Source organism: Eurosta solidaginis, chromosome 4 (assembly GCF_040869045.1).
Source record: "Eurosta solidaginis isolate ZX-2024a chromosome 4, ASM4086904v1, whole genome shotgun sequence".
Classification (NCBI taxonomy): domain Eukaryota; kingdom Metazoa; phylum Arthropoda; class Insecta; order Diptera; family Tephritidae; genus Eurosta; species Eurosta solidaginis.
Window position 1 is genome coordinate 35424933 of NC_090322.1, and position 25758 is coordinate 35450690.

At 40.9% G+C, this 25758-nt stretch overlaps 1 protein-coding gene and 1 pseudogene across 2 annotated transcripts in view; both read left to right on the forward strand.

Moving 5' to 3' along the window:
• The first annotated feature begins 217 nt into the window (after positions 1-217).
• On the forward strand, positions 218-12859 carry LOC137248455 (putative gustatory receptor 39b; annotated as a pseudogene).
• Positions 12860-23828: 10969 nt separating this feature from the next.
• LOC137249607 (uncharacterized) overlaps positions 23829-25758 on the forward strand; it is a 127784-nt gene continuing 125854 nt past the window's right edge. For both annotated transcript variants that reach the window (XR_010952452.1, XR_010952453.1), the window contains exon 1: positions 23829-23922. The gene's annotated coding sequence lies outside the window, so the exon portion shown is untranslated. The remainder of the gene's footprint in view (positions 23923-25758) is intronic.

The window sequence follows — 25758 nt, forward strand, 5'->3', positions numbered from 1 at the left end:
TCATGCATACATATATCGTGTATCTCGAAACCACCTTTATCTGATTTTTTTTGTGTCTCATCCTAATAGTTGCATGGCAAACATTATTCATTTTTTATCACAAAAAAGATGAAGATAATGTCCTAAACACATCTTTTGGCACATACTTGCATACGTAGAACTTTTTCTAAGTTCACGATACACCGTAATAAGGACAAAAAGTGTCTACGCAGTTAGAATGACAAACGAATTCCGCGCTTCGCAGCGCTGCTGCATATTTTTTGGCATTTCCTTAAATCAATGGCAATACGAGTGTCCCACCCAATTAAAGAGATATCACAAACAAGCGTGGTGTCAAAAGCCTTCAGGCGTTTGCTACAACAAAAGCACATCCCACTTGATCCAACGTATCTACATAACGCTCATAGCATTAATGGTGGCTATGTTTTACGTACATGGACTATACACGCATGATCCATTAACAAACTTGCTGCTTACGTGGCTGACTTCCGTTACGCTCTTTCATCTACAAGTATTAACAAATTTCTTGATTCTCATGGAAGCGTTATGCAGGCGCAGCCAACACGCTAACTTTCTTCTACTACTCGAAGAGATTGAAATGTCCTTGAAACTGCGTTTGCGTACGGATGTGCGTAAATTTGTACTAATTAAGCAATTGCATTATATCATAGCATACCTTGGGGCGCTTTCACTGCTTGGACTCATACTCTTCATGATCACTTCTTTATGGTTGAACTATGTTGGTTACTTTTGGAATGGTCTTTGGTCCCTCTTAATGCGTGTACGTATCATACAGTTAATAGTTTATGTGCGTACAATGCAACATTATTTGGAGTGCTTGTGTGCGAAGCTACGTTAAGTTGTAGCCTACCGTGTGGCGCTGCAACAGCAGCTGTTGGACATAGATTATGCCAAATTCGACTCAGTGGAGTACTTGTTCGCTATTAAAGATATTTATGCTCTGATTTATAATGCTTTTCAGTTACTTAATTATTTTGGTGGTTGGTCGCTCTTTTGCATTGTGCTCACTTTTCTGTTTGACATAAGCTTTAACATTTATTGGACGCTTCTTAGTTTGGATGGGTTCTTCATACGGCGCCTTTATTATATTGCTGGACCCTTGGCTACAATACCACGTGTCGTCATTATTTATATGCTTTGCTATTGGTGCAATAAGTGTAATTAATTGGTGAGTCTAATTGAAAGTAAATTTTTTTCTTAAAATTTATTGCATACTTTTAGGGTCGTAATGTTGCTTGTCTCGTAAGTAGGATGCAGATATTGAATTCTGCGAGCTCTACGGCCAGATATTATCTTGTTTTGCATCAATTCTCTTCACAACTACAACTACAACGTATTGAAGTTACGGCGCATGGATTCTTTGTATTGGAAATGCACCTCTTAGTGACAGTAAGTGCTTATGAGGATGAATGCTACCATGCAGGGCTTACATATGTACAAGACAGAAATCGGATATGTAATCAGGCAAACAAGCTGTAAGTTTGATTTCACCTTCTTGACTTGAGGACAGTGAACATGACCAAAACTTACCTTTGGAAAGCGCAAGTATAATCCGAATCGGGAAATTACAAATCTCTTACGAGATCGTTTAAGAAGTATAGTTAACTCCCGTTGCACAAAACCAAAAAGGAAATATCAAAAATATTTGAGCGCGTGGCTAGACGTTTACAAATATTTGAGTATAAGATTCCTAAAGAGCGACTGACGGCATCGCCTTTTATCGATTGCCAAACTTAGAAATGTAGCCTAACTCTTGCCGGGCGCTCTCTCAGACTTACTAGGATGCTTTTTCATAGTCTTATAAGCTCTATAGAAATAGTCTATTCGTCATATCGTGGTTCCTCTGGTTTAACCTATTCACAGGCAGTGAGCGTAAACTGCATCGGAGTGGGGTAGGTTGGGCCGCTATTCAAAGAAATGTGAAAAAAGGACGCCACTGATGACCTTCTACTGCTGTAAAGGAGCTTCCTCGTATCTTGCGTCTAGAGGCTACAAATTAGTTTCATCGGAGGAGCTTTTGCTCAGCCTGTGAAATATTTTGAAGCCTCATGTAGACAGGGTGATTATGCAAAATAAAGTTAACACAAACTAGCTCTGGGTGTGGCGGGATGGTCTAGAAGGTTTAATGTGGTTATATGTATAAATCATTTCCGAGATGTTCGGGATAGTATCTTAATGTTGCCTGTTATCGGCACGTAGCGGATATATATCCAGTCAAGGATCAACATCGATAAAACTCCCCAAAACCTTTATCGTTAATATAACAACAACACAACAACATGTTGAAGCTAACGTGATCCTCGACTTGGGGGAACCGTTTATACTGGGAGGGCGAACCTCCTCGCTACTTGCCCTGACAAGAAGTCGCATATTGCGTCTAGATTTTAGCGTATCGAATGGTTGGAAAGAACTACCTGGTAGCCATAGGTGGGGTACAGCTCGTATTTCCGTTGATCACATTTAGCCTCACTAACGCTAACATCATCTGTTTGTAGCTGGGAAGATTTTGTACAGATGTTGACGCCAATCAGCTCAGCTGAGTTATGAGAAAACTGGAGAGAAGTACTGTGGATAAAGATACGGATAAGGATAAAGATAAGAATAAAAATAAAAAGAAGGATAGGTATACGGATAAGGTAAGGGCAAAGGATAAGGATAAGAATAAAGATACGGAGATGAGTGCCAAGTTCGGACAGACAGGCAGACAGACGGACGGATGGACGGAAGGACATGGCTAAATAAAGTTCTTTTCTCGCCCGGATCATTTTGATATATAGAAGTCTATATCTATCTCGATTAGTTTATGCCGTTACGGGATACAGTTATGCGAACGAAATTAATATACTCTGTGAGCTATGCTCACATGAGTATAAAACGAAAGAGATGGAAAAGAGAGAGAAGAAAAAAGGAAGAACGAGAAGATGAAGTACGAGTGGAAGAAGGAGAACAGAAAGTACAAGATGTAGGAAGAGAAGGAGTGGTGAAGGAAAAGAAAGGCAAGGAGAGATAGAAGAATAAGGAAAGAAAAATGGAGGGGTGAAATTTGTTATATTAGAGAGACATCAGCAAAACATTTATTATAAAGGGTGCCTGGAAAAATATCCGAATATCACAGAGACCGCGGAACTTGTAACAAAACCTGTACGCTGCTTGCTCTTCAAAAATTCTCACACTTATTTTAAACAGATTTTCGCGGAGACAGCAAGAAACTTGGTCATATTAGTGCAATTTCTTTCACTTTGGATGGACTACCATAACACAACAACACTTACAGGGACTGGCATCTGTCGCAGCTGTCAGAATTAATGTTCAATTCATATGCTATTAAAAAAATATGTACTAAATAAAATTGAGAAGGTGAAATTATACTTATAGTGGATTTTATTTTACGTTCATATTCAACATGGGAGTATTCCAGCTGCTTTAATGTTTTTGCCGTTTATATTTCTATCGGCTGAAAACATTTGTAGGCTTGACATGGAGATGTCCTAGACATGGTGAGCTCAGCTCATCCTCATTGGAGCACAGCCGACTAACAGTATGTTCTGTTCAGGTATCAGGCCATATTAAAGACTCTGCCACGTTTGAAAGACAAACTTTGAAAATGTTTAGTATTCTGTGAATTTTCTAGCTCTCAGAATGTATACTCCAAAGGCTGCTTCATAGAAATTGCTCACGACATTATCACCTATTAGCAGAACATGATTTGGTGTAATAACGTCACTATGCCCTTACCGCAATTTCCTCACGAATATCAAAGTTTAACCGCAGAAGAAGCTCTTGGATTAAGATACCGCGAAAGCCGTTGGCTGAACAGCAGATATGAAACCTTTGACTTCTCTCTATAAATTTCTTGCTTTCCTTCACATCTATAGCCGACAGGGAATATGCCACTCAAGTTCTTCGTTTAAAGGAACATAATATAGGCCAGCCTACGAGGAAGCAGCGATTAGGCTCACAAATGGGTATCGAAACTGGACTTTGCTAACTGACCTTAGCTAGAATAGTGACGAGCACTCTCCGGAATCAAAAAATGCACTGACATTTTTCAAAATACTTTTTAGGAGTTTGCTCATATCCCATATAGTACAAGGTCTTTGCAGCATACCCTCTCAGGTATTAAACGCTAAGCCTCAGGCTTTATAACAACGCCTGTAGTCGTGAGTGGTCAGTGGTACATGCAGCAGAAAGAGTTGAGTGCGTAGGGTTTCTTTTATTTAGCGGTATCTTCACTATATTTATTAGAGCCTGTGATTGCATTAGCAGAAGTGTAAAAGCTCTCCTACGATACTGCGACAGCCAATGGATTTTACACCACAGAAAGGATCGTTTCGATAGCTATGATTGCATAACGGTTGGTTGTACAGGTATAAAGGAATCAAGATAGATATAGACTTCCATATATCAAAATCATCAGGAACGAAAAAAATTTGATTGAGCCATGTCCGTCCGTCCGTCCGTTAACACGATAACTTGAGTAAATTTTGAGGTATCTTGATGAAATTTGGTATGTAGGTTCCTGAGCACTCATCTCAGATCGCTATTTAAAATTAACGATATCGGACTATAACCACGCCCACTTTTTCGATATCGAAAATTTCGAAAAACCGAAAAAGTGCAATAATTCATTACCAAAGACAGATAAAGCGATGAAATTTGGTAGGTGAGTTGAACTTATGACGCAGAATTGAAAATTAGTAAAATTTTGGACAGTGGGCGTGGCACCGCACACTTTTAAAAGAAGGTAATTTAAAACTTTTGCAAGCTGTAATTTGGCAGTCGTTGAAGATATCATGATGCAATTTGGCAGGAACGTTACCCGTATTACTATATATACGCTTAATAAAAATTAGCAAAATCGGAGAAGGACCACGCCCACTTTTAAAAAAAAAATCTTTTTTAAAGTAAAATTTTAACAAAAAAATTTAATATCTTTACAGTATATAAGTAAATTATGTCAACATTCAACTCCAGTAATGATATGGTGCAACAAAATACAAAAATAAAAGAAAATTTCAAAACGGCCGTGGCTCCGCCCTTTTTCATTTAATTTGTCTAGGATACTTTTAATGCCATAAGTCGAACAAAAATTTACCAATCCTTTTGAAATTTGGTAGGGGCATAGATTTTATGACGTTAACTGTTTTCTGTGAAAATGGGCGAAATCGGTTGAAGCCACGCCCAGTTTTTATACACGGTCGTCCGTCTGTCCTTCCGCATGGCCGTTAACACGATAACTACAGCAAAAATCGACATATCTTTAATGAACTTAGTTCACGTACTTATGTGAACGCACTTTATCTTGGTATAAAAAATGAACGAAATCCGACTATGACCACGCCCACTTTTTCGATATCGAAAATTACGAAAAATGAAAAAAATGCCATAATTCTACACCAAATACGAAAAAAGGGATGAAACATGGTAATTGGATTGGTTTATTGACGCGAAATATAACCTTGGAAAAAACTTTGTAAAATGGTTGTGACACCTACCATATTAAGTAGAAGAAAATGAAAAAGTTCTGCAGGGCGAAATAAAAAACCCGTGAAATCTTTGCAGGTATTACATATATAAATAAATTAGCGGTATCCAACAGATGATGTTCTGGGTCACCCTGGTCCACATTTTGGTAGATATATGGAAAACGCCTTCACATATACAACTACCACCACTCCCTTTTAAAACTCTCATTAATACATTTAATTTGAGACCCATATCGTACAAACATATTCTAGAGTCACCCCTGGTCCACCTTTATGGCGATATCTCGAAAAGGCGACCACCTATAGAACTAAGGCCCACTCCCTTTTAAAATACTCATTAACACCTTTCGTTTGATACCCATATTGTACAAACGCATTCTAGAGTCACCCCTGGTCCACCTTTGTGGAGATATCTCGAAACGGCGTCCACCTATGGAACTAAGGATTACTCCCTTTTAAAATACTCATTAACACCTTTCATTTGATACCCATATCGTACAAACAAATTCTAGAGTCAAACCTGATCCACCTTTATGGCGATATCCCTAAATGGCGTCCACCTATAGAACTATGGCCCACTTCCTCATAAAATACTCTTTAATGCCTTTCATTTGATACTCATGTCATACAAACACATTCCAGGGTTTCCCTAGGTTCATTTTCCTACATGGTTATTTTCCCTTATGTTGTCACATAGCTCTCAACTGAGTATGTCATGTTCGGTTACACCCGAACTTAACCTTCCTTACTTGTTATTAGCACGCTTTTATTAGCTTTACCTGTATGTTTCTTTGTAACTCTTCATTCGCCCCAACGCGCCTGCTGCCTTATTAAAATGGTTCTGCAATTAGATTCGCCTTATTTGTAATCCCGTTGGGGTCATATCGAGACCCTTCCGGGATCATTTTTGGATGGTTTTCGGGATGCGTCAGGGATCCCGCCGGGGTCATTTCGGGACTTTCTCGGTACTATTTCGGGATAATTTTGGACCCTTCCGAGATCATTTCTGTATAGTTTTCGGGATCCTTCCGGTATCCCGTCGGGGTTATTTTGGGATATTTTCGGGACTATTCCGGGATCATTTCGAGACTTTTTCGCGAACATTTAGGGACCTTTCCGGTAACATTTCTGGATGGGTTTCGGAGTCCGTTCGACATCCAGTCGGGATATTTTCGGGATCATTTGCGTAACTTTAAGAGATAAATTCATGATGGTTTCCGGGATCATTACGGAACTTTTTCGGGGTTATTTTGGGTCCCTTCCGCCATCATTTCTGGATGGTTTGCGGGATCCGTCCGGGATCCCGTCGGGGTCATTTCGCGACTTTTTCGGGATCATTTGGGGTCCCTTCCGGCATCATTTCTGGATGGTTTCCGGGATCCGTTGGGGATCATTTCGGGACTATTAGGGGATCATTTGAAGACCTTTCCGGCATCATTTCTGCATAGCTTCCGGGATTCGTCGGGGATCATTTCGGGACTATTAGGAGATCATTTGAAGACTTTTCCGGCATCATTTCTGCATAGTTTCCAGGATCCGTCGGGGATCTCGACGGGGTCATTTCGGGATCATTTCTGCATAGTTTCCGGGGTTCGTCCGAGATACCGTCGGGGTCATTTCGGAACTTTTTCTCGACTAATACGGGATCATTTGGGGACCCTTTCGGCATCATTTCTGGATGGATTTCTTTATCCGTCCGGGATCCCGTCAGGGTAATTTCGGGACAATTAGGGGATCATTTGAAGACCTTTCCGGCATCATTTCTGCATAGTTTCCGGGATCCATCGGGGATCTCGACGGGGTAATTTCGGCACTATATCGGGATCATTTCTGCATAGTTTCCGGGGTTCGTCCGAGATACCGTCTTGGACATTTCGGGACTTTTTCTCGACTAATACGGGATCATTTGGCGTCCCTTCCAGCATCATTTCTGGATGGATTTCGGTATCCGTCGGGGATCCCCTCTTGGTCATTTCGGGACTTTTTCTCTACTAATACGGAATTATTTGGGGACCCTTTCGGCATCGTTACTGGATGGTTTTCGGAATCCGTCCGGGATCCGCGCGGGATCATTTCGGGACTCTTAGGGGATCATTTGAGGACCTCTCCGGCATCATTTCTGGATAGTTTTTGGGATCCGTTCGGGATCCCGACGGGGTCATTTTGGGACTATTTTGGGATCAGTTTGGGGTACCTACCGGCATCATTTCTGAATGGTTTTCGGTATCCGTCCGGGATCCCGTCGGGGTCATTTCGGGAATTTTTCGGGATTTTTTGGGGTCCCTTCCGGCATCATTTCTGGGTGGTTTTGGGGATACCGTCGGTATAATTTCAGGACTTCTTCGAGATCATTTGGGGACCCTTCCGGCATCATTTCTGGATGGTTTTACGACTGAGTATAAAAATCGTTTTTTTTTAAGTTGTTGAACAAACAAATTTAGCTTTAAACATATAACAAATTCAAGGAACTTATGCATATTCCAGCGAAATGAAATGAGCTCAGCTCTGGCAAAGCACTTGCTTTGGTTTTTTAGTAATTGTTTGTTTATATACGTGGCTCACAGCTTATTTCGTGCAGCTATAGAACAAAACTGTTGAGCTATATAGAAAGGAAACTAGTGACGGTGTCAAAAAAATTCAGATGCACAGTTTTAATAAAAATATGTTTCTGTTCGAACAAATTCTTAATTTTAATGTGTTTACACGTTTGTGCTAATCTTAGTTTATAAAAAACACGTGTCACACAATTGAGGCCAATGGACTCCTAAACTACTGAACCGATTTTGAATTTGTTTTGCACCCTGTGTGTTGTTTGATCTAACTTGAAATATAGGATAGGTGACTGGGTGACTACGATCTCGAGATATAGGGCAAAACGAGGACCCGGGTACCTCTAGAGTGTGTTTATAGAATATGGATATCAGATGAAAGCTGTTGATGAGTGCTTTAGTAGAGGGTAATTTTCATACCCCTGGGTGACTAGGGTCTCGAGATATAGGCCAAAACGTGGACCCGGGTACCCCTAGAGTGTGTTTATAGAATATGGATATCAAATGAAAGCTGTTGATGAGTGCTTTTGTAGAACGTAATTTTCAAAACCCTGGGTGACTAGGGTCTCGAGATATAGGCTAAAACGTGGACCCGGGTACCCCTAGAGTGTGTTTATAGAATATGGATATCAAATGAAAGCCGAGTGCTTTAGCACAGAGTAATATTATCCAGAGACGGACTGGGACTGGGATTAGGACTAGGACTGGGACTGAGACTCGGAGTGGGACTGGGACTGGAATAAAATACATACCACCTTCTGGGACAGGCAATAAGGGATGCAGAAGAATGACAAGAAATTGCGAGAAGAGAAAATAGAAACCAGTGAAGGAGAAGGAGATTGAGAAAGAGATAGAATGAGACGAAGATGGAGATAGATGAAGCGAAAAAGACGGAGGGAGGAGTGAATAAAAGGATTAGCAAAAAGTGAAGAGGGGGGAGGGCAGAGTCAGACGGAAAAAGCTTATAAAATGTATGCAGATTGGCCAAATTTAGGGCAGGACAACGTCTGCCGGGCCTTCTAGTTATTTAATAAAAACTAAAATTATCTCAAAAACTAAGGTCACAGCTTATTTCGTGCACTGCGCCCTGCCTTAGAAAACTACTTTTTATTTAGTTTATAGTTTTAAATCCCAACATTCTTTTACAAGAGCTATTGTTAAAGTTTTTTAGTCAAAATTCAACAAGAATATGTCTGTATTAAAGGAAGAATTGCCTTCTATTTTTTGGTTCATTTATATAAAGGTAGTCCTTAAAATTTTTTTATCATCTTTTTATTTCACTTGAGCTGAGCTTTGTATATAAAAAAAATATTTCGGGTTTCCCTTTTGGCCTTCCCTAGGGGTATGCCAACCTGGACACCTCAATGTCTCTAACAACCCTCTCATTATGGTCCACCCCTGTTGAAACAGCAAGTTTCCGAGGACTCCCGTTAGAGGATATTGATGACAATTTGTGATCGGTCCCACCTACTGGATGCGGCGAAGCACTGCTACAACAACAACAACAACGGCGGTTTGGATGAGGTGGATATCTCTAGCGAATGGAAACAGATACCAGCCCCCACACCTGAGTCAATTTTCGAGTCGTCTGTGTGGGTTTTTATACCGTGCGAATAGATAATAATCCATTTCGGAACTGAATTTTCCCACTGGAAGTAAAGTAAGCATATGCCTCATAGTCGCTGAGTCTCAGTGCGATTTCGGCCCATGACCACCGTATGTGCATGTCTATCGGAAGCAGGTTTGATATGGGGTATTTAATTTTGTGACTTCTCCCAAAACTCAAGTTTCTGAGTCCTTTATACCATTTTACTTACCTGTTTCAGCAATTCAAGATTCAATGTGCAAAATTCTTTCACGTCTACTGTAAGTCCTTTATGTTGGCATTGTATTGCAACATTTGGGACAAGATCATTGTAGGTTTTATTACCGAAAGGTTTTGCCAACTTGCTTATGAGACAACTTATCTTAGCGTTCTGTAAAGGTACGACGGATAAGAAACTGAGTTGAACCAACTACAACAGCGCCACCATACTCACATTTCTACGCTTCGACGCTTTGCAGACCGCGCTTGGTGTCCGAATTTTCTGCTTGGTCGATCATATCATGTGTAACACTCGCCCAATCTGTTTGAGACGTCTACATGACAAGCTTCGAGGTATGCGTCTTGTGTAGCTAGCTCATCCGCTTTTTAATTTCCATATATTCCCATATTCTCAGGCACCAAATATAGATCAATGTAAAAATTGACGCGGCTGCAGTTTAAGCTATTTTTCTCCACGATTTCCACTGCCTTAGTCACAGCTATTACTCTCGCCTGAAAAAAATTACAGTGATCAAAGGAGTTAAATCAAGAGCATTCCCATCCTTAGAATCCTTTCAAAGCTAAAGAAATAACAGAAAGGTCGATTGCATATGTAGCCAAAGATTTCATCTCCAAGGAAGGGATATTTTAACTTCGCACCGCAATGTATTTCTCCCAAGGCCTAGCCTTTTAGCGAACAACCTTTTCAATTAGTTGCTTATTCCCTTTTCCATCTCATATTCTCTGTTTTCTTCTATGCCTATGTGTGTAGTTAATTTAATGCCATGAGCGCTCGCTCTTTGTTGCTGTGTATATGGCTGAGTATTGTCTTCTGGGCTCTTTTTTGCTTTGTACATGTGTGCGTAATGTCGTCCGAGCTCTTTGCTACTGTGTAGAACTTAAGCTTATCGCCCGTTTATTTCACAAAGTGCTATTTATACAGAGATACATCAAGCTCTAAAAAACTTTTTTCATTCTTAAATCTTTAATCATAAAATACTTTAATAGTTTTATTAGCTGGGACTTCATTATCTTGGGAAATTTGCTTTTCACTGCCCAAAAACTGAATCAGCATAATCAGATATATAACGATTAATACGAACATCTGTAGATAGAGAAACAAGTTTTGAGTATAAATAAACGAATACTATTTAAGACGCAGTAGTAAATTTGGAGAAAAAGTTCTATCTTAATGGAGCAAACTTCACATTATACTTCCCAAGGCGTACACTGGGACAAATGCAGATGGGCAGCCATTTGATATGCACCCTGTAACCACTCAGCCATCTGGCTATAATTTCATGCTCCACATCCGCGGGAAAAGATCAACAAACCCCTGGATTTGCCTACCGTCCCCCATGGATGAGGCACATAACGTCCCAGATAAGCTTTTAAGTTCTAGTGGTATACTGATATGCTTGAGTGAGAGACTGATATCACAGTGGGCAGGTACTCATATCATATGATAATACAAATTTGAGGTTATTCTAGATGAGCAAAAAAAAAAAAAAAACTTAACGTCAGATGTTTCAAGAACATTTTGTAATGTATATTGGAAAGATTTTCCGTCATCCCTTGTCAAATTTGTTTTGCAAACAAACCGATTCCGGTGAGGTGTCTTCTTCAATGTCATTTTTCATTCTTGAAACTTGGATTATTATTATTATTATTAGTAGGCCTCGATGAACTATGAACTATTTTAGATCTATTGTACTTGCCCTGTCATTCCATTACTGTATGTAGAGGCTTTTAATGTATTTAAGTACCTCTTCAGACTTTTTACTACATAGCATAGTGGAACTAAGAGCTACGCCTTGCATGAACGACGCAATCGGGGCGTTTCATCCCCCCAACTCACAGAAGTGACCGATTTGTGTATCGGATAGATTTAACTTAATTAGGTGATATCGTAAACTACAGTGTCCCCTAGATCCGTCCGTCAGATTTAGTAGGTCCACTCTGCTTAGATTAACGAGTGATACTCTTGTTGCGGGGCTGTGTTTAAAATAATAATGTGAATAAAATACTAATGTGAATGCTCCTCCAGTGAATAAAAACGATGAAATAACGCTCTACCAAATTGGTCGGTACATCAGCTCCAATGAAGCAGCTTGGCGTATATTTGGTTTCCAATTCATGAACGGGATCCAGCAGTTGTTCAGTTAGCCGTCAATCTCGAAAACGGTCAGCGTGTATTTTTCACGAACGAGACAGTGATTGATCGTGCAATAAATCCACCTAAAACTATACTCACTGAATTTTTTGAATTGTGTAATTGTGCGGATGATTTTGGTGCCTTTGCACGAATATTACTCTATTCACAAGTACCACGCTATTTCACATGGACTCAAACAAAAAAATGGATGCCCCGCAAGCAAGGCTAACCAGTTGTTGCATGTCACAATTTATTTAAATCAAACGGCTTGGGGAGATTATTTACAGTCAATCCAAGACAAACTGAGTGCTTTTATCTTCGACTGTTGTTGGTTAATGTTACTGGCCCATTATCATTTAAAGATATACGTAAAGTGAATGGGCAACACTATCCAACGTATAAAGATGCATGCCGTGCACTCGGCTTGCTCGAAGACGACAACCAGTGGGAACGTATGCTTGCTGAAACTGCATTGAACTGTACAGCAATACAAATTTGTTTACTATTCGCTATAGTGTTGACTACATGTTTCCCAGCCCGAGCACAGATATTGTGGCATAATCACAAAGATTCAATGACTGATGATATATTGCATCAACATCGTACACGGTGTCACGATCTAACCATAACATTCAGCGACGCAATGTACAATGAAGCATTAATTGCTATTGAGGATCTTTGCATTGTCACTGCCAACTTACCACTCAGTCATTTCGGTATGAATTCGCCAAATCGAACTGCATCTGATTTAATGAATACTGAAATGAATCGTGAACTGCAGTATAGCACGGTAGAAATAGCAGCGATTGTTGCCCGCAATTTCCCACTAATGAATGAGGAATAAAGAACCATTTATGATCGCATTATGAACAAAGTTTCAGCTAGACAAGGTGGGTTCTTCTTTTTGGATGCACCGGGTGGAACTGGCAAAACATTCCTTATTTCGCTAATTCTTGCTCAAATACGATCAAATAATGGCATCGCATTGACCGTTGCATCATCGGGCATTGCAGCAACTTTATTGGACGGAGGCAGAACAGCTCACTCAGTATTTAAGCTGCCACTAAATATTTAGAATAACCCTGACGCAGTATGCAACATTAAGAAACAATCGTCCATGGCCACCGTGCTGAAACAGTGTAAAATTATCATTTGGGATGAATGTCTATGGCACACAAACATTCGCTTGAGGCGTTGAACAGGACATTGAAAGATATTAAAAACAACGACAAACTATTTGGCGCAACTCTGTTGGTCCTTTCAGGTGATTTCATGCAAACACTTCCAGTCACGTTCAACATACGCTGATGAGATCAACTCTTGCTCAAAATCATCTCCATTGTGGCGTAATGTTGAAAAAGTACACTTGAAAGTAAATATACGCGTTCAAATGCTTCAAGATCCATCCGCTGAAACATTTTCAAAACAACTCTTAGATATCGGTGATAGAAAAGTTGCTATATATGAAACTGGCTACGTAAAATTACAGACCGATTTCTGCACAATCGTTGATTCGCATGATACTCTCATTGAACTAATATTTCCCGATGTACATACACAGTACATAAATTATGAGTGGCTTGCAGAAAGAGCAATTTTAGCGGCAAAAAATGTAGACGTTGACAATTTAAATGTGAAGATACAAATTTTGTTGCCAGGGAACTTGGTATCATATAAATCTATTGATACTGTTTGTGACGACAGCGAACAGTAAATTTTCCAACAGAGTTTTCGAACTCACTGGATTTGCCAGGCATGCCACCGCATAATTTACAATTAAAGGTTGGATCTGCGATTATCTTGCTTCGTAATTTGAACCCGCCCCGGCTGTGCAACGGTACGCGATTAGTCATTCAAAAATGAATGAAAAACGTGATCGAAGCCAGCATTTTAAATGACAAGTTCCGAGGTGAAAATATATTAATACCACGGATTCCTATTATAACTACAGATGTGACAATTAAATTCAAACGTATTCAGTTTCCGATTAGATTGGCATTTGCAATGACTATCAACAAATCCCAAGGTCAAACGATGTCTATTTGTGGCTTTGTTTTTCACACGGACGTGGCATGCTCTCGAGTGGGTAAACCATCCAGTTTGTTTGTGTTGGCTAAAGATGGACTAACAAAAAATATTATTCACGCTATAGCATTAAGAGATTGATATTGTTTGTTAGTTATACTGCCTTAATTGATAAATTAATGATATATCATTTTAATACTGTTTTCACACAGAAACTTAATGATCTCATTTCACCTTCTAATGAAATCGTAAATTTTTTGCTTTCCCACAGAAGTAACTGCTCGATTAGTATGAAGGATGAAATGTCAAGCGAATAAAATGACAATGCTATATGACAGACAATCATGGCCGAACGATACAAGGTGGCAGCATGGTGACATACCTACAAACATAAAAAAAATTCCATGTACTTGTAAATTCGATGGACATTTGTCAAAATCGTACTGCGCCGGTAGTTGATGTATCAAATCAAATAAAAAAGGTTATAATCAGCTGTTCGATGCGGCCACCTTGTATCGTTCCGCCATGCAGACAATGACATTTACTTTGACAAATGACATTTTTAAGCACTGAACACACCAAAAACTAAGAAGCGGAACGCGGCCAACAGAGTTGCATTGTGCTTTTGACTTCATTAGGCATTCGATTAGCTACTAATGAAATAATTACAGATTCGAATTTTGTAGGGAAGATTGAGCTCAATAAACGTCTTAATGTAGAAAAATGCCTTTATTATTCAATAAGCCGTCTGTGTGAAAATAGAATAAGGAATAAATTATAATAACTTTAAAAAAAAAAATGTTGGACTTTTGTTATTTGTATATTCCCTCATCTTTCACAGCGCTCCATGCCTATTTCACGCATATACCACATTCTTACACACTTACAATAAGTAAGCTATTTTTGGTATCTATACACTAGAAATTACTCAAAAATTATTTATATGGCAAAAAAACGTTTGCCGGGTCAGCTGTATTAAATAAATTATAAATTAACAAGTAAGGAAGGTTAAGTTCGGGTGTAACCGAACATTACATACTCAGTTGAGAGCTATGGTGACAACATAAGGGAAAATAACCATGTAAGAAAATGAACCGAGGGAAACCCTGGAATGTGTATCAAATGAAAGGCATTAAAGAGTATTTTATGAGGGAGTGGGCCATAGTTCTATAGGTGGACGCCATTTAGGGATATCGCCATAAAGGTGGATCAGGTTAGACTCTAGAATTTGTGTGTACGATATGTGTATCAAATGAAAGGTGTTAATGAGTATTTTAAAAGGGAGTAATCCTTAGTTCCATAGGTGGACGCCGTTTCGAGATATCGCCATAAAGGTGGACCAGGGGTGACTCTGGACTTTGTTTGTACGATATGGGTATCAAATGAAAGGTATTAAAGAGAGTTTTAAAAGGGAGTGGTGGTAGTTGTATATGTGAAGGCGGGTTCCAGATATCGACCAAAATGTAGACCAGGGTGACCTAGAAAATCATCTGTTGGATACCGCTTGTAGCGAAAAAAAGTTTGATGTCGTTGGCCCAGGCTTGCGAATTTAACGCACCCAGTTGTGAACAATTGATGTTGGTTTATTAGATGGTAGGTTGGATGGCTGGATGGGTGGTCTATTTCTAAATCAGGTTACAGGTTAATAAAATCACATTACAAAACAAAATGACAAATTTTCTACTTACCGCTGTGTGCCTTATCCGACTGCTTGCCAACGAATGGCGGTTTTTCATATTACAAAATGGGACTTGGCAGACAGCGGCGAGTTTACATTACAAGGTTACCAGATCATAAAATTGACTACTAAAATTATTGAACACAGGGCGTTCTGCAACATCCCGCCCCCGTGAATCACTCTATTCACCAGACTCAACGTCCAGAACGGCCAACTTGGCTACAGCTCTTCTCTTCACCCCAGAGTTCGTTCGTACATCAACTTGGCGGACAACTCCGTCTTTCGAAGGATACACTCGCTCCACCACGCCACGACACCACTCTCTTCTTGGCACATTTGGATCGCAGATGAACACTAGCGCTCCTTCTTTCAACGGTTTCGTAGACTGGCACCACTTCGTTCGACGTTTTAGCGTGGGGAGATATTCCAGCACCCACCTTTTCCAGAAGTGATCTCTGAGTTGACGAGCCACACGCCACTGTTGTCGTAGAGCCACGGGGCCTGCCGATACGTTGTCCACGCTGGGCGTATGCGCAGTATTATTCGGCCCCAATAAAAAGTCATTCGGCGTCAATGGCTGTTCTTGGTCTGGAGAGATGGGCAAGTGCGTTAGTGGCCGGGAGTTGACGATGTTTTCCGCCTCAACAAGAAAGCTATATAGTGTATTTTCCCGAGGTGCAACCTCTTTAAGCGTTTGATGTAGGACTCGCTTGACACACTGCACCACTCTCTCACAAACGCCACCTTCAGCTGGGTTATACGGTGAGCTGAACACCCAATCTACACCACGTCGAGAAAGCTCGCCCTGGACACGCTCGCAAAGTTTTTCCCATTGTCTGACCTCAACCTTGTAGGGACGCCCCTACGATTAAAAAAATTTCTGATTACGATGATGCAGGAGTCAGTGCTCAGATCGTGAGCTACCTCCAGATGCACAGCCCGCGTGGTTAGGCATGTGAAAAGTGCTACCCACCGCTTTTCTGTACTCCGCCTCACTGTTATGTTAAGTGGCCCGAAGTAATCCATACCAGTGTAAGTAAACGGCCTTACGTAGGGTGTAAGTCGATCCACTGGCAACGGCCCCATTAATGGCGGGACTGGTGCTGCTTTCCGTAGGCGGCAAACCTTACAGTTAGCGATGACGTTTCGTAGAAGTGTTCTTAGACGCGGCACCCAGTACTCTCGGCGAATAGCGCATATGGTGGCTTCGGTATTTTGATGGCCCATGAGGATGTGATAATGCTCCGTTATAAGTTTCGTGTGCACATGTTTTGGCGGCAATATTATAGGGCGTCTAGTACATATCGGGAGCCAGCTGGCTGCATCTATACGTTCACGAACACGTATCACACCATTCTCATCCTGATACGGCGACAACTGCACCAAAGGGCTCTGACTAGATATCTCTTTTCCATCTTGGATCTGTTGGATTTCCTCGGGGAAGCATTCATTCTGAACGATGCGGCATAGGAGAAGCTTCGCTGCTTCGAGATTGTTAGCTGTAAGACCATACGGATTCTTATTTTGGGTTCGGCTGCATATCTTGACGAACAGCACAACCCAGGCGGTAGTTCGTAGTAGCCTATTGTATGAAGAGAACCGATCGAAGTCAATGAAATTTTTGCATACGATGATAAATGTATGCTGTGGGCGCAATTCTTCTTCATGAACAACATCGGCAGAGATTCCATCTTCAGTAGGCCAAGCATATTCCTGTTCGCGCAGAAATGATGGACCTTGTACCCAACGAGTCTTAGGACCAAGCACGATATTATGATTGGCTCGAGTGGCTTCATCGGCCACGTTTTGTGCTGTGGCTATCCAGCGCCAATCGGACTCGTGAGTAGCGGCTAAGATTTCGGCGATTCTATGCTGCACGAAGGGCTTATATTTACGATGTTTGCTTCGAATCCATTTGATCACTGTTCCCGAATCACTCCAAAGAAAACATTGGTCGATTTTGAAAGAATGTGCTTCTCGCACAGCTTGTTGAAGACGAGCTCCTAAAACTGCGGCCTGCAGCTCTAATCGCGGTATGGTCAAAGTTTTTAGTGGAGCGCACTTTGATTTCGCGCAGATGAATGTGACCTCTATCTCCCCTTGCGCATTCCTTGTTCTCCAATATGTGACAGCAGCAAAGGCATTTTCGCTAGCGTCGACGAATACGTGTAACTGTAGAGATTTCGGCGCACCATTTCGGAAATAGAAGCGAGGGCAGGCGTACTCCATTACCGCTGGCAGTAGCTTTCGCCATCTTTCCCATTATTCGGCTATGTTTGCTGGGAGTGAGTCATCCCAATGTGTTTCGTGCCTCCACACTTCTCGCATCAATAACTTTGCTCCTATCACGAAGTTACCTAGAAATCCCAGTGGGTCGAATATGGACATAACCACACTGAGAAGTTCCCTCTTTGTAGGGCACCTACCTCCGTTCACTACCGCCTCGCTTACTTTGTTAAACTTCAGTCCAAACTTAAAACAGTCCGTTGTAGAGTGCCAATGTAACCCAAGAACTCTCTCAGTCTGCAGTCCATCTTTTAATCCGATGGCCTTGTCGACGTCCATTCCACCCAATGCTGCAATCACTTCCTCCGAGTTTGACGTGAAATTACGGAGTTCAAAGTCGCCATTCTTGTGGATCTCCCTTACTTGGTTTGCAACGGTTATAGCTTCCTTTGCTGAGTCGAAACTATCTACCAAGTCGTCCACATAGTGATTTTCCAAGATCGCAGTCACGGCCCGTGACGTATAACGATTGTCATCGACGTGTTCCAACGCATTTCGCGTCTTAACATAATGAGCCGCGCAAGGGGAGCACGCAGCTCCAAACGTAATGACACACATTTCGTATATATCGGGTGGTTGGCCAGAGTCACCACTGCGCCACAGAAAGCGCTGGGCACACCTATCTTCCGGACGTATTAATATCTGGTGAAACATTTCCTTAATGTCGCCACACAGGCCCACCGCTCGTTCACGAAAGCGGAAGAGAATCGAAGGCAAAGGCTTATACTCCTGCGGTCCCTTAAGTAAGCAGCTATTCAAGGAGATACCATTGACGGGGGCGGCGGCATCGAACACGAATCGAAGTTTTCCAGGCTTGTTCGGATTTGGTACGGCAAAATGGGGCAGGTACCAGGTACGCGGCGATGACCAGATAGATTCCGACGTAGTGAGTTTACGTGCGTAACCCTTCCCTATATAGCTATCAATGATTTCTTTATACGCTTTAGCAAACTCGGCATCGCAGTTCATTTCAACGCTCTTTAGCCTCTTGAGCGCCATATTGTAACTGTTCGGCAACTGAATATTATCATCCTTCCATATAAGTCCCGTCTGATATCTTCGTCCAACACGACAAGTTGTCCACTCCAAGATAGATCGTGCGCGGATGTCGGCGTCGCTTTCGATTGGTGACGATGGTCTAACGCCAAAATTTTCGGTCTCGAAAAAATCGGCAACCATGTTATGAAGCACTTCATCTGGGTTACATTTCAAAAAAAGACATGTAGCTATAGAAGGAGGGGATTTGCTGACAGGACCAAACACTACCCAACCCAGTTCTGTTTTGGCTACAAACGGACCGTGTTTCCTCATCGTGATGATTTTTGAACCTATGCCCAAGTGGCAGTTATCAATCCCGATGAGAAGTCGAGGTGTGGCTCCTGAGTGCGGCTGCACTGGCAGTTGACTTGCTTCCTTGTCGTCCATTTCCAGGTCACTCCAACTAAGGCTTTGTGTTGGCAGCTTTAGATTACGTATGGCATGGACCTGTCGCAGCTTGTGTTTTTTGTTCATACCAGCACCGCTTATTTGTAATTCGACTAAGGTGGCGGGCTCATGAACCGAATGCCCCCAAACCATTGAACGTTCAGACTGTAAGGCCGTCCTACTAGGTTTAACTCCTTTACGAGGCTGTCTTCCATCATCGTTATAGATGAACCTTCATCTAGTAAGGCATATGTATCCACGCGGCGTTGATTTCCATACAGTGTGACAGGGAGAATGCGGTAGAGTAACTTAACCTTCGGCGAGTTGGTAGACCAGCTTAAAACGGTCGCTCCCTTATCGCTAAGCGGCTGCTGCCGAGCATTGTTTAGTGGCGAAGTAGATCTGGACGTAACAAGGGAGGCGCTTCGTGACGACGATGTTGATGGAGCTGGCGGACGCTCTGACCGAGACTCATGAAGTAATTTATGATGTGCTCTACTGCATCCATCGATGCCGCAAACCTTTCGCCTTCTGCAATTGCTGGTGATGTGACCCACATTTAGGCAGGCAAAACATAATCGTAGAGATTTAACTAGGGTCCATCGATCGGCTACCGTGGCTCCAGTGAGGCGTTTGCACTCTGATGGCTTGTGTTGACCTTGGCAAATAGGACAACTCCGCAGAGTAGTATCATCTACATGGAGGACTGTACGGCGTTTAGGTTCACGAGCAGCGAGTTGACAGTCATCATTGATGGTGCATATGACATTGGCGAGTGAGGTTAGCCAGTCGCTAAAATGTATTATTGTGGCTCGAGCAGGTATGGTGGCTGCATGCCGACCCCACTCAATGCGTTTGCTCATGGGTAACTTGGCGATAAGTTCGTCGAGTAGCATAGGGTTGGCGATATGATGCTCGGCACCGGCAGATTCCAAAAGTGCGCAGATGTTTTTTACCTTCATTGCAAATGATATAACTTTCCCTAACATACTCTCAGAGATTGGTGCTATCTCTTTAACTTGCGCTAACTGGCTACGAACCAGCTGCTCTGGTCGTCCAAATCTAAACTTCAACTGTTTTAGAATGCAATTTACATTGTTAGGGTGGATGAGTAGTGACTTGAACGTTTCACGTGCATCACCCTTAAGGCACTTTTGGAGACGCTGGTTATTTTCGAAGTTGCTATATCTGTATGCCGCCGTCGACTCTACGAAAGATGCATAAAACATAGGCCAGTCCTCAGCCCTACCGCTAAACTCAGGCAAATCTAACAATTTTTTGGGAGGGTTCAAATTATATGGTACATACTGTACGTTATTGCAAGCCCCACTGACTTGAGGCGTCGACGTCGGAGCGGCTGACGACTGAGCTGAAAATAAATTATTTGAATGTAGCGCGGAGGTATAGCGCAAATCATAAGGTATTGCATTGGGTTGACAAAAATTGTATAAATTTCTAGAATTGGGCGGAGGTACACAAGGGGCTTCGATAAATGGCGTAGAGGCATTCGACTGTGTGCTAGTTGGCATTGGCGACGGCTCAATCCGCGTTGACTGTGGTAGCACTGGAGGTGCTTGCGTTGACTGCGGCAGCATTAGCTGCGACTGCGCGACGACGCTGCTGGCGTAGGTAACAGCAGAACTGCCGTTATGCAATCCCGTTGACCGAAGGGCATAGTTCTGGGACTCCCGTTCTTGTAACTGTACCTGAGTGGCTTTCAGATGGAGCTCCAACATGGCTATACGTTTTTCCATCTCGTCGTAGTTATGACCACCGTGGTTACTTTGGGCATGGCTTGGCGTCGGCGAAGTACCCGTGGTTATAACCGTTTGGCTGGCTGAGGCAATTGGGGCTCCATCATAGATGTGTACTGGTTCAGTTACCGCGGACTTACCAGGGGCACTGTATACCTGTATTTCTGAACGTGTCCTTGTGGCAGATTCAGATATGCTGGGCGGCGTTTCCGTTATTGGGGATAATGTGGCGTTCTTATCCATATTGTTACTACTATTCATAAGGCGAGCACTTCTGCGTGGCGGTGTGTGCAACATATGTAGCAGGTGTATTGAAGCAGTTAATACAGAAGCGTGGCTATTAAATTACATATATGTAGAGGCAGACCCGTGGCTTAACTACGCAGATTCGTGGCTCTAAATTTATTAATTACCAGAATCTTTGTTTGATATATATGGCACAAATAGCAACGTATTTACTGCTTTGTGGCGGCGATGTTGGGAAATATAGGCAGAAATATGCATACATACATTTACCTTGCGTTGCGAAGTGGTGTTACGACTTTGCTAGCGCTGCGACGTTCCTGGCTGAGACGGCGGCGTTGACGTAGCGTTGTAGTGGCTTTCACGGTGGTGTGTTACTGGCATTAAAATGGCAAACAATTACAACATTGATATCCACCTGTTGAACATTTAACGGAGAATATTTTTTTGGCAATAAAAAGGATCGCTGCTGTTATTGGCAAAGTATTACGGGCATGGCGTTGCTGATGTGACGGGCGCAGTAAGCGCAGCCCATTTGGTCAACAGCGAAATAAAGTTTGTAGCGAAATAAAGTTTGATGTCGTTGGCCCAGGCTTGCGAATTTAACGCACCCAGTTGTGAACAATTGATGTTGGTTTATTAGATGGTAGGTTGGATGGGTGGATGGGTGGTTTATTTCTAAATCAGGTTACAGGTTAATAAAATCACATTACAAAACAAAATGACAAATTTTCTACTTACCGCTGTGTGCCTTATCCGACTGCTTGCCAACGAATGGCGGTTTTTCATATTACAAAATGGGACTTGGCAGACAGCGGCGAGTTTACATTACAAGGTTACCAGATCATAAAATTGACTACTAAAATTATTGAACACAGGGCGTTCTGCAACACCGCTAATTTATTTATATATGTAATACCTGCCAAGATTTCAAGGGTTTTTTATTTCGCCCTGCAGAACTTTTTCATTTTCTTCTACTTAATATGGTAGGTGTCACAATCATTTTACAAAGTTTTTTTCTAAAGTTATATTTCGCGTCAATAAACCAATCCAATTACCATGTTTCATCCCTTTTTTCGCATTTGGTATAGAATTATGGCATTTTTTTCATTTTCGTAATTTTCGATATCGAAAAAGTGGGCGTGGTCATAGTCGGATTGCGTTCATTTTTTATACCAAGATAAAGTGAGCTCAGATAAGTACGTGGACTAAGTTTAGTAAAGATATGTCGGTTTTTGCTCAAGTTATCGTGTTAACGGCCATGCGGAAGGACATACGGACGACTGTGTATAAAAACTGGGCGTGGCTTCAACCGATTTCGCCCATTTTCACAGAAAACAGTTAACGTCATAAAATCTATGCCCCTACCAAATTTCAAAAGGATTGGTAAATTTTTGTTCGACTTATGGCATTAAAAGTATCCTAGACAAATTAAATGAAAAAGGGCGGAGCCACGCCCATTTTGAAATTTTCTTTTATTTTTGTATTTTGTTGCACCATATCATTGTTGGAGTTGAATGTTGACATAATTTACTTATATACTGTAAAGATATTAAATTTTTTGTTAAAAATTTACTTAAGAAAAATTTTTGTTTTTAAAGTGGGCGTGGTTCTTCTCCGATTTTGCTAATTTTTATTAAGCGTATATACAGTAATAGGAGTAACGTTCCTGACAAATTTCATATTGATATCTTCAACGAATGCCAAATTACAGCTTGCAAAATTTTTAAATTACCTTCTTTTAAAAGTGGGCGGTGCCACGTCCATTGTCCAAAATTTTACTAATTTTCTATTCTGCGTCATAAGTTCAACTCACCTACCAAGTTTCATCGCTTTAGCTGTCTTTGGTAATAAATTATTGTACTTTTTCGGTTTTTCGCAATTTTCGATACCGAAAAAGTGGGCGTGGTTATAGTCCGATATAGTTCATTTTAAATAGCGATCTGAGATGAGTGCTCAGGAACCTACATACCAAATTTCATCAAGATATCTCAAAATTTACTCAAGTTATCGTGTTAACGGACGGACGGACGGACATGGCTCAATCAAATTTTTTTTTCGATCCTGATGATTTTGATATATGGAAGTCTATATCTATCTCGATTCCTTTATACCTGTACAACCAACCGTTATCCAATCAAACTTAATATACTCTGTGAGCTCTGCTCAACTGAGTATAAAAATTGCTTCAATTCATTCTAAGTTTGAAGTTCCTTTATATTTACAAACGCACCATCTTTGGCGGTTGTGGCAATATTCGATTTTGCATTTAAACTCATTTACATGAGAAATTTCATTGTGACACGTTCACTAGCAACTCTGCTGCGCTATGTTCGTGATGCTGGTTTCCGCTAGCTGCTAGTTTCGGTTACGCCGCGAAGCTTTAAACACGTGCGCTCAATCGCGAAGTGATTAACAAATTGAAGTTCAGTGAAAATTGTGTCAAATAGTGTAAAAGAATGATTATTATTATAAAATATTGATAATAAAATGTATGTAAGTAGCTATATCAGAATGTAAAATATATCCGTGCAAGGCATTTTTATAAGAAAACCGTAAAGTTGAAAAGCTGCATCAGTTCAACAAATGCTTGTTCTGAAAAAATATATATGTACGTGTGTGGGCGAGTGTGAATGTAGGTATGCACATTAGACTGTTTTATAAGCAAACGTAAATTCTGTGATTTTCCTCTTTTTTAGTAATTTTTTTTACAATCGCAAGATGGATATCTTTGCAAATCAATTATTCAGTGCAGGCATTGACACGAATCAATGCGCATACCTACATATATACGTGAATATGTATATAAAAGTGTTGAAATGCTGATTAAAAAGCGTTGTTGCATTAAATGTTAGAAAAAAGTGTGTTAATAAATGTTTTTCGATTTAATAAAATATTAAGTAATAATGCAGTCACTTTATTCGAGGTAGCGAGCAAAGAAAATGTGTGTTAGTGTGCATGCAAATGAAGTGAAAGTGGCTTAATAAAATGGGAAGCCTAATTTTTAGAAATATGGAAGTCACGCACTCAAGAAGAGAGGGTTGATTTATTCCAGTAAGGTGAGTAGTTATTTATTTGACTCTCACACTTTTCAAAACAAATCATAATCTATACATATATATAAAAAGGGGGCTCATTTTCCACGTAAAGGTTTGGATCACAAACGGGTGAGGGGATCTTGACCAAACTTACATACGTGTTATGTAGAGGTCCCTCGATTGCTTTGGTTCTTAAATTTTTAAAATCAGACACAATAGGGTCTTGAAACCCAAAACATGGACCCGGGTATTTTTCAAAATATGGATGTACAATATGGATATCAAATGAATGATGCTGATGAAGGCCTTAGTACAAAGGTAAATGATTGCAATATCTCAACCCGCTTACGAGATATGGGCCAAAATGTGGTTCAGGGGTATTATCTGTATTATGAATAAAACAAAATTCTCGTGGTACACTGTTTGTAGTTGAACTCCTTCGAAACGGCTCGACCGATTTTCATAAAATTGTGGGAGCATATTGAGTAGGTTTGAGAATTCGTCATACAAATAAAAACACCAGAAGATATTTTTTTCTAAAAAAAAAAAACAAATTATATGAAAAATAGGTAAGATTTTATGCCACTTATATTTTTTATACAAAATTTCTGTTTTTTTATTCTTTTATGAAACAGCATTCAAAAATACTTACAACCATTTTGGACTGGGACTGGAAATAAAGGATATATACAAGAATAAAAAACTAGAGAAAAGAAAAACGAGAGAAGGAGAAAGAGACTGAGAAAGAGATAGAGTTAGACGAAGATAGAGAAAGGTATAGATGGAGCGGGGGAGGGAGAAGAAGAGGGAGCTAGCGAAAAAATATGGGATGGAAAAGACGGATACGGAGAAAGAGACTCAGAAAGATTAGTGTGTAAAAAATCTTGAAGAGGGGAGAGAGGAGAGAGGGGGAGGGAGAGTAAGAGATAATAACTTCGTAAAATTTATGCAGATAGACCAAAGCTAGAGCAGAACAATGTCTGCCGGGTCCGGTAGTATATATATATATTTATTTCTTTGTGCTTGTGTTTGTGATTGAACTCATTCTAAGCAACTAGAGCGATTTTAATGAAATTTTATGATTGTGTTCAAGTGGACTTGATGTTGCTTTAGATTCACAATGTGGTCCTTTTTCCTTTCATATCTTTCCGGAAAGTCCGCCAAGGGTCGACCTGTTCTTGAAAAATATAATTTATGGTGCGGTTTGCTTGAAATTTGGCATTGGGGTACCTCCTTGCCTAGCTTGTTATTTGTGAAAGACCTATTTCCGATAATCTAACCAGATTTTTCAGAA